Source organism: Amborella trichopoda, chromosome 8 (assembly GCF_054954075.1).
Source record: "Amborella trichopoda isolate Santa Cruz 75 chromosome 8, AtrichopodaSantaCruz75HAP2 v2.0, whole genome shotgun sequence".
In the NCBI taxonomy this organism is placed as follows: domain Eukaryota; kingdom Viridiplantae; phylum Streptophyta; class Magnoliopsida; order Amborellales; family Amborellaceae; genus Amborella; species Amborella trichopoda.
In genome coordinates this window covers 9855111-9863596 of record NC_142343.1, presented here as the reverse complement: position 1 = coordinate 9863596, position 8486 = coordinate 9855111, and the positions used below count along the sequence as shown (strand labels likewise).

At 35.1% G+C, this 8486-nt stretch overlaps 1 long non-coding RNA gene across 1 annotated transcript; it reads left to right on the top strand.

The window, feature by feature from the left end:
• Window positions 1-6526: 6526 nt before the first annotated feature.
• Window positions 6527-8249, top strand: LOC110007433 (uncharacterized). Its single transcript, XR_002281232.2, has 2 exons — window positions 6527-7710; window positions 7920-8249. It is a non-coding gene; the product is annotated as an uncharacterized LOC110007433 (long non-coding RNA).
• The last annotated feature ends 237 nt before the right edge of the window (window positions 8250-8486 follow it).

Genomic DNA, 8486 nt, shown 5'->3' with positions numbered 1-8486 from the left:
TCCAGGACAAAGTTATGAGCAAAAGACCTAAACAAGAGGAGCCACACACTCTTCCTGTGCGGCCACCCTGGCAAGTTAGGCTCATAATGGTCATGGCGGGTCTGATTAAGCCGAAATTTGGTCCATAGTAGTTTTTTGATGTTACGGATCAAATTTTTGTGGTCTGATACTGTTTGATGCCCAGAAAATAGGGTTATAGTTATGAGGTCTATTTTCAGCATGATAAGAACTAGATTTGAATACTAAGCTTCATCTTGATCAACTCAAAACTTATCAGATCGCGACGAAACGTTATGGGGTTTCTCAAGGTATCCAAAACTACCCTCTTATGAAATTTGAGGTCATTTTAATACTTTTTCAAATATCGCCCAATATTAGGCTTATTGCTACAGTGTTCCCATGGTCGAGGTCTTGGGTACCGACGGGACTAGGTTACTATCGGCTCTCTTTTTATTTGCCCCGATGAGACAAATACGTCAAAAATGAAGTATAACATCTTGCCCCGCCGAACGCTACTATTCGAGAGAAGTGAGAAGTATAGCATTCACAAGTACGTCAAAAATGAAATATAACAACTTGCCTAGCCGAATGCTACTATTTGAGAGAAATGAGAAGTGTAAGATTCGAAACAAAACTTCGCCAAAGTTCATCTTTCCAGTCTTTATTTAGATGCTTTTATTATCTCTCACGTAACTAACCATGGATATCTCTCCCTAAATCATGTAAATCACCCTTTTTCCCATCCTTTCCTTTCATCTCTCCTCTAGATACTCTTTTTGAAGAACTCTCTAACTCTCACGTGACCAATCCCCCGACCCATCTACTTTTTACGCTCATCAATATAGACCACGACATCCTAGAAACTAGGAAAGCCTCTTGTGCTCATCTTAACTAAACTAAAATCCTTTAAATTTGCATAAAATAAAAATATCATTTTGACCCGTATATGAACATCTCTCAAAATTAGTCCCAAGACTCCCAACAATAAATTGAAAAATAAAAATAAAAAAATTAAACATCTTGGACGCTATTGGCATCAAGAACTTTAGTGACACACATTTTTAATACAATAAGACAAAGACAATTCTTTTAATGAAATAAGACATCTATTTTTTAATAAAAAATGGCGTGATGTCTCCCGGTATTTGCAGTGTGAACCAAAGAAAACATAGATGGAGGCTACTGAGGCATACATAGTACCAATAAGTTAAGTAGACATTATTTGAATAAAATTTGGAGCACAAAATATTTTTAAAAACTCGGTACACAGTATTGAGCCTTGGCCGAAGCCGAGGAACTCCACCGAGTCAGAGTGTCCTCGGCCAGGTCTTGTCCCTCCTCTTTCTTCCATTTTTCTGATCTTTCATTCTCTTCCTTCTTTTATTTTATGTGTACATTCGTTGTATGATCTTTTATAATATATTTTAGTAAGTCATCTTTCACAAATGACCTTTTATAATACAATTTCATAAGTTATCTTTTGCTAAAAAACAAAAAGATATAAAAATTTTGTCTTCTCTATTAACTTCATTGAAAAAAAAAAGGAAAAAAAGAAGAAAAGAAAAATTGAATTGAAATTTCTATATACTAGAAAAAAAAAATGCCTTATATTGAATATAGATCATTCATTTTTGGAGGGCCTCACTTCCATATCAAAAATATCAAGATTCAAATTTTTACTTAAAAAATGGTCATCTAGTAATTCTTAGGTAGTTTTCCAAATTTCAGATTGAAACAATCATCAAAAGTATGTTTTTCTTAATTCACAGTATCCTCTTGGGAGAGCATAGTATATATGCTCAACATTTTATCTCAAGAGCAATATAAAAAAATTAAATTGTTTATCTTTCCCCTATTTATTGAGTAGAGGGACTTGGATTTTAAATATGGTTTTATCATTTCAACATTGAAAGAGTTCTTACTCATGAAAAACTTGAAATATGGGGTAGTCAAATGTTTTCAACATTTAACTACACCGACACACTAGAATTCGTACCTGAAAAAAAATTAAAAAAGGTAATTTGCTCTCAGCAATATCGAATGAAGGAATATCATAATATACAACAGAGCATAAAGAAAAGGATTTGCATATAAAACTGAGGAGATTTTAGTCCATGCGATAATTCCACCAAAATATCACCAATTATTTTGCAGGCTATACATATTTTATCTTACTAATTGTTTCATCAACCTTTGGAGCACTAGTAGCATTTTGAAAACAAGGGCCAACAAATTTAGTACTTTATTTTTACGGGATTGTCTACAAAGGGACCATTTATCTTTTCTATACATAAATGTCAAATTGGATGGTTTGGGGTGAGTTATAAAGTTCAATTTTTTTTTTTTTTTTGGAACTTTGTGTCAATTCAATGACATTCTGACAACTATCCGTTTTAAAATTAAAGAATAAGAACGATTATGACCCCCATGTAGAAAAGATAAATGACTTCTTTGTAGACAATCTCTATTTTTATTATGAAAATTTCATTTGATGCATATAGGACGCCCATGTAGGAGCACACTTTAAATTTGCTTCCCTAATAGGTACTTAAGAATATTTTCAACTTGAAGTTAAGGATCCACCTCAAAATCACTAAATAATAAATGAAACAATTGGATCCATGGTGTTCTTAAATACTTAACTATGACTATCCAAAAATGAAGGAGTCCGTAGCATTTTTTGAGATTTTTTTTTTTCTACCTGCTTAAAATTTAGAAAAGTTTATTTATGGTAGCAATCTAGTAGTAAAGGATGTTCTGAAGCTGGCAAACTTTCTGATTGATCATTTTAACCTTTAAATGTATGATATAAAGAAGATAAAGAATTTCAAGTCGTTAAGTAGTTCATCTTGTAAGTTCTCTAAAATGTTTATTTTTAATATTTGAAGTGCTTATAGATATGCTCAATCTGCTGTCCTTAAACTTTTAAATTTCATAATTATGCTTGAACTTCAAATTTCAAGCCATCGTGAGGTTCTAAACACCAAAACTACATTTTTGAAGGTGCATCTTACTTGTACAATATAAGTTGAGCACCTTATACAAACCTCGCCCTTAAAATTTAATGCATCAATTAGTTTATGGGTGCAATTGGCATACAGATGTATTCGTACCTGTAGAGGTAAGGTTGAAACAATCTACACCGTTCAAACATTTCAATGGCTGAGATTGTGGCCCAAGTTTCTTTCCCTTAACTAGAGAGAGAAAGAGCCGTAGCTGGATTGCAGTAGAGAGAGAAAATATCCGACATGCATTTTCTCTCAAATTTGCATCCATCTTTGTTTTAGATTAGGAAGTAACAAAGAAAAGACGTAGAAAAAAGTTCTAGAAAGAGAAAGTGTTTGGTGAGAGAGGGGGAAGTGAGGTGCCGAGTGCTCAATTTTTGCTGCACTCTTCCACCATTATTGTTTAATTTTCTCTGTAATTTTGTTGAATTTCAGTGATTTTTGTCATGCATTTTGCGATGCTTGAAGAAGGGATGGAGGGGGCCTCTAATGGTGAGGCCTGTGAATTTAAGAAGGAAGAAGCCAGTGAAGAAGATGAGCTCTATGTTCTTTCAAGACACGCCAACAATACTCGTACCAAATCTATGTTGTGGGTCTTCAAGGTGTTGTGAAAAAGATAGTTGGTCTTGGTTGGTGGATTTGGCTTGTTCTCACCAATGGCATGAAGGTGAAGTTACGGAAGAATATCCCTGAGTGTTATTGAAGCCCCCACCGGGTGTTCCTTATTGGAAACCAGAAATCACAAAAAATTTGTTTTTTCTTTTTTTAATATACAAATGGGATTTGTGCGAAACCACCATGAACTTAGCAAAAAGGCAAAAGAGAAAGGGAACTTAAAAAACCACCATGGATGCTACTAAAAACCATCTTTAAAAACCACTAAAGAGCTTTCACTTGCAAAAGTTCACTTTTTTCAGTTTGTAATAATGATCTAGACTCATATGAGATAATCATGCAATGCAAAACCACCATTGTTTTGATGAGACAGAGAGGCATAGGGTGGAGAGAAAAAGAGAGGCGTACGGTGGAGAGAAATAGACGCCCAATTGGAAGCGTAACTGGTTGCTTTCAGTTGGAAGTAATAACATATGACATGCAAATGCAAAATCTGAACCATCCAAAATATTGGATGGCTTATAAGCCTGCATCCTTAGCTATCGACGTAAGGATGCTACCGTATATAAACTTTTCTTTTAGTTTATTACCCTTTTTTAAAGTGTCAAATCCCAAATTTTTTGGGTCCTGACCAATGGTTTAAAAAACGGATCGGTGATTCGGATCGAGCTTCCCAAAAATCAATTCGGATCGGTGAATCGGCGATTCGGATCGGGAATCGGGTGAATCGGTCAGAATAAAGCTTAAAAAAAATTGGAAAAAATTATTAAAATTCATTATAAATATTTTTTTTTAGGAATTCAATAAGAAATGAGGGTACTCCATTAAGAATTTTCATGTTTTTGAATGAATATGCGAATATTGATATGCTCTTTCCCTACATGAACCGCCATTCAGCATTTAATTTACATCACACAAAAGGATAAACATATAATTATCATGGAATAAGTATATCAACGTACATGAACTACAATAAAGCATAAAATTAGTAACATATGATCTAAAAATAAAATGATAGACGACGTTATTGTTCCTCTTGGTCACGCTGGTGCCATTGATTGAATTCGTTTAACAATTCATTGATTCGATCTAAAAACGAATCATCGATATTAGCAGGCGTCTGACTATTCCCAAATCCCCGAGTGTTAGTGTTTTGTTGTGTTCCCAATCTAAAATCCCCGAAGATTGTCCATCCTTCATGCTCACCTGTACTGTCGTGCTCATCCCTACACTGTTGCTGTTGGGACTCAATATGTGAATAATATGGCTGGGATAGGGTGGCCTCAGAATCATCATCTCTCTCATTTTCTCTTTGAATAATATGGATTAAAAAAAAAAAAAACAAATTTTCAAAAAAATCGATCATGGATTAAAAAAAAAAAATCACAAATTTTCAAAAAATTCTATCATGGATTACAAAAAAAAATTCGATCATGGATTAAAAAAAAAAATCACAAATTTTCAAAAAATTCAATCATGGATTACAAAAAATTCGATCATGGATTACATAAAATTCGATCATGGATTACAAAAAAAAACAAACAAAAAAAAACAAGCAAAAAAAAACAAAAAATTCGATCGTGGATTACAAAAAAAGAAAAAAACAATTCGATCATGGATTACAAAAAATTCAATCATGGATTACAAAAAACTCTATCATGGGTTACAAAAAAAGCAAAAAACAAAAAATTCGATCATGGATTACAAAAAAAACAACAAACATTTCGGTCATGGATTACAAAAAAAAAACAAACATTTCGATCATGTATTACAAAACATTCGATCATGGATTACAAAAAATTCTATCATGGGTTACAAAATTAAAAAACAAAAACAAAAAATTTGATCATGGATTACAAGAAAAAAAAACAAACATTTCGATCATGGATTACAAAAAATTCGATCATGGATTACAAAAAATTCTATCATGGGTTACAAAAAAAAAAAAAAACAAAAAATTCGATCATGGATTACAAAAAAAAAAAAACAATTCGATCATGGATTACAAAAAAATCGATCAAGTATTACAAAAAAATCAATCATGGATTACAAAAAAAAAAAAAACCGTACGGGGACTCGCCGATTCAATATATGGACTCGCCGATTCCGTACAGTAGATCGGCAAGTCACTGTACAGAATCGTCCGGTTCTCTCTAGAACCGGACGATTCCCGTTTTTTTCGTCGATTCGATCCGTCCATGATGATTCCCGAGTCGAACCGGACGAGTCCGGTTCGACTCGACGTTTTTTTAAACACCGGTCCTGACAATACTTCTTAGTTGGGTGTTATTAAAATGGAGGTGGAGTCTTTAGGGCATGTTTGATTGTTGAAGCCCCTTTTTCCACAAATACGCATATGGAAGGTGTAGCTTTCATATCCAACATTTTTTCTACGTTGTTTATGGAAGCTATTGGAAGCCACGAGTACTAAATTTGACCACTAAATGTTGGCGTGTAATTTGGTGGATCTTGGATTTCCCCAATGGGAATAAGAAGTGAGGGGTTGCAATTTGGTGGATCTTGGATTTTACACTTTCGAAAAATTTTACCATACAAACACCGCCCTAAATCTTTTGCTCGTCCGAGGTGTCTACTCAAATCTGATTTTTTTTGGTCAATGGTGAAATCGTGAAAATAGAATTGGAAGCTGGTGGCAATACATATATATATATACATTACAACAATTGTTTCAAGCCGGCTGGACTGCATTTCTATATTATGACCGGCTGGACTGCGTTTCTATATTATGCAGTTCAAAGGTATAAAGAATCCATTTTAAAAATAGATCCAAATCGGTGGACTGAAATTTTTAATGAATTATGGGGTGAAGCTTTACTTATTTTGGTAAGGCTCATCCAACCAAGAATCAAATTATATTTAAAAAAATTATTTTTATTAGCAAGCCCGCATTTCTACAATGTGCGGGTTGGCTCTATGCTAACCCTATAACGGAGAAGAGAAGTTCAAATAATCCCGCTCTTTTCTTTTGATCACAACCCTTGAAATAAGCAAAGGAAGTGTGTTGCAGAGCTTAGAAGAGTGTAGAGAGAGAAAATGATAGACCCCCATTTTTTATTTTAGGGAGAGAAGTTTCTCCTTCCAAGAATAATCGAATTAGAGTCTCTTCATTTCTCTCTCTACTGTCACTCCAGGGGGAGAGGGAGAGTTATCTTCCTTGCCACAGAGATACAGAAAGAGTAATTTCCTTTCCACGGACAACCGAAACACATAATTCCCACATTTCGATCCCCTTCTGCTGTAAATTACAGAGAGAGAGAGTAGCATTCTTGGGGAAGGAAAAAAATTGCAGAGCTCTCCCACATTTGGGTCTCTCTCTGTTGAAATACATAGAGAGAGAAAGTGAAAGAGAGTTGCAATCTTGGCATAAAGAACCGAATCAGAGTAGATTCATCATTTGAGGTTCTTTGCTGGAGGATTCTGGGAGTTCGTTTGGATCGTCCTTTCTTGGAGATCTCTAACCCTCCGGTTATTAGTTCACCCAAACCAAAGAAACCCGATTACTGAGCCATCACAATACAATTCAGCTTCTGGATTTCCTCCGCTGATTTTAGAGAGTGAAAGCACACCCCATCTGGTAAATCTCTCACCGCAACAAAATTTTGGGGTACTTGAGGATTGCTCTTCTTTGAAATTCTAGAGAGGGAAAGCGACAGAGAAGTACATGGATCGCGAAAGAGAGAGAATGGATGGTGAAGCAGGCAGTAGCAGCCGGGGAAAGAAGGAGTTGATATGGATACAATTGCCCGAGGATTCCGATTGTGTGGGCGTAAGAACCACGACGGATGGTAAGTTCGAGACAGTTGTGTATGATGAAAACTAACCTTCGAAATTTGCGATAAAGAGTGTCAATACCTATGGTGAGGCGTTTGGTGCATATGGGGTTTGTCGGAAGAGCCATGCAGATGCCTTAATTCTTGCGATGAAAGAGGGGATGATCTGGCGTTTGGAAGAAGTGGGAGAGGATGAGAGAGAAAGTGGAGGAGAGAGAGAGCTTGGAGAGAAGGGGAAAGGGGTGAAGAAGAAGAAGGGCCTGTTTCAGAAGATCAACGATGGCTTCAAGAAGATGTTGGTATGTCTGCATAAAACTCCTGTATTCCATTTTCTTGTTTCTTTTGTTTGTTCCTTTTCTTTGCTACTCTCTCTCTCTCTAAACCAATCTATCTCTCTCTCTAGTTATTCGATTGTTCTTACTTCTTTGAATCATCAATTTTCTTTTTCTTTTTCTGTTTTTTCTTTTTTTTGACAAGTATCATCAATTTCTTTTTTACGGTTTTCAAGTCTAAAAAGAAGGAGGATTGAGGAAAGATAAAAAAGACAGAGAAATGATGATGCCCACAACCATGGTGGTCTGAGATTTAGCTGTCATCAACTTCGCTTTCTTATTCATTCATGTAACTCTTACATGTTCTTTTTCTGTTTTTTCTTTTTCTTTTTAATTTTCAAAGCATCAATTTCTTCAGCAGATGTACATGAATGCCATTCTTTCATCAAGACTCAAAATAATCATCTGGTCAGTCGTTGTATTTGATGTTTTGGTTTTAATCATTGCAGCAGTTTGTATCAGATTTCAATGTGAGAATGTTCAATAAAATGCTGGTGATTGCTTCATGTTCCCTTCATCAGTATCTGTTGTGGCACTTTCATGCTTATTGATTCAATGTGTGTGTATATATCATACATGTTTATGTTGTTTGGGATATTGCTCTTGGGTCGATGAGGCCATCTGGATTGATGAGTTAATCCTTAGGATGTTCAGCGAAATTTTTAGGTAATTCTTTATCTTTTTCCATTTTACTTCGGGCTTGAAAATGTAACTTGCCCGGGCTTAATTGGTTGACGCTTGAC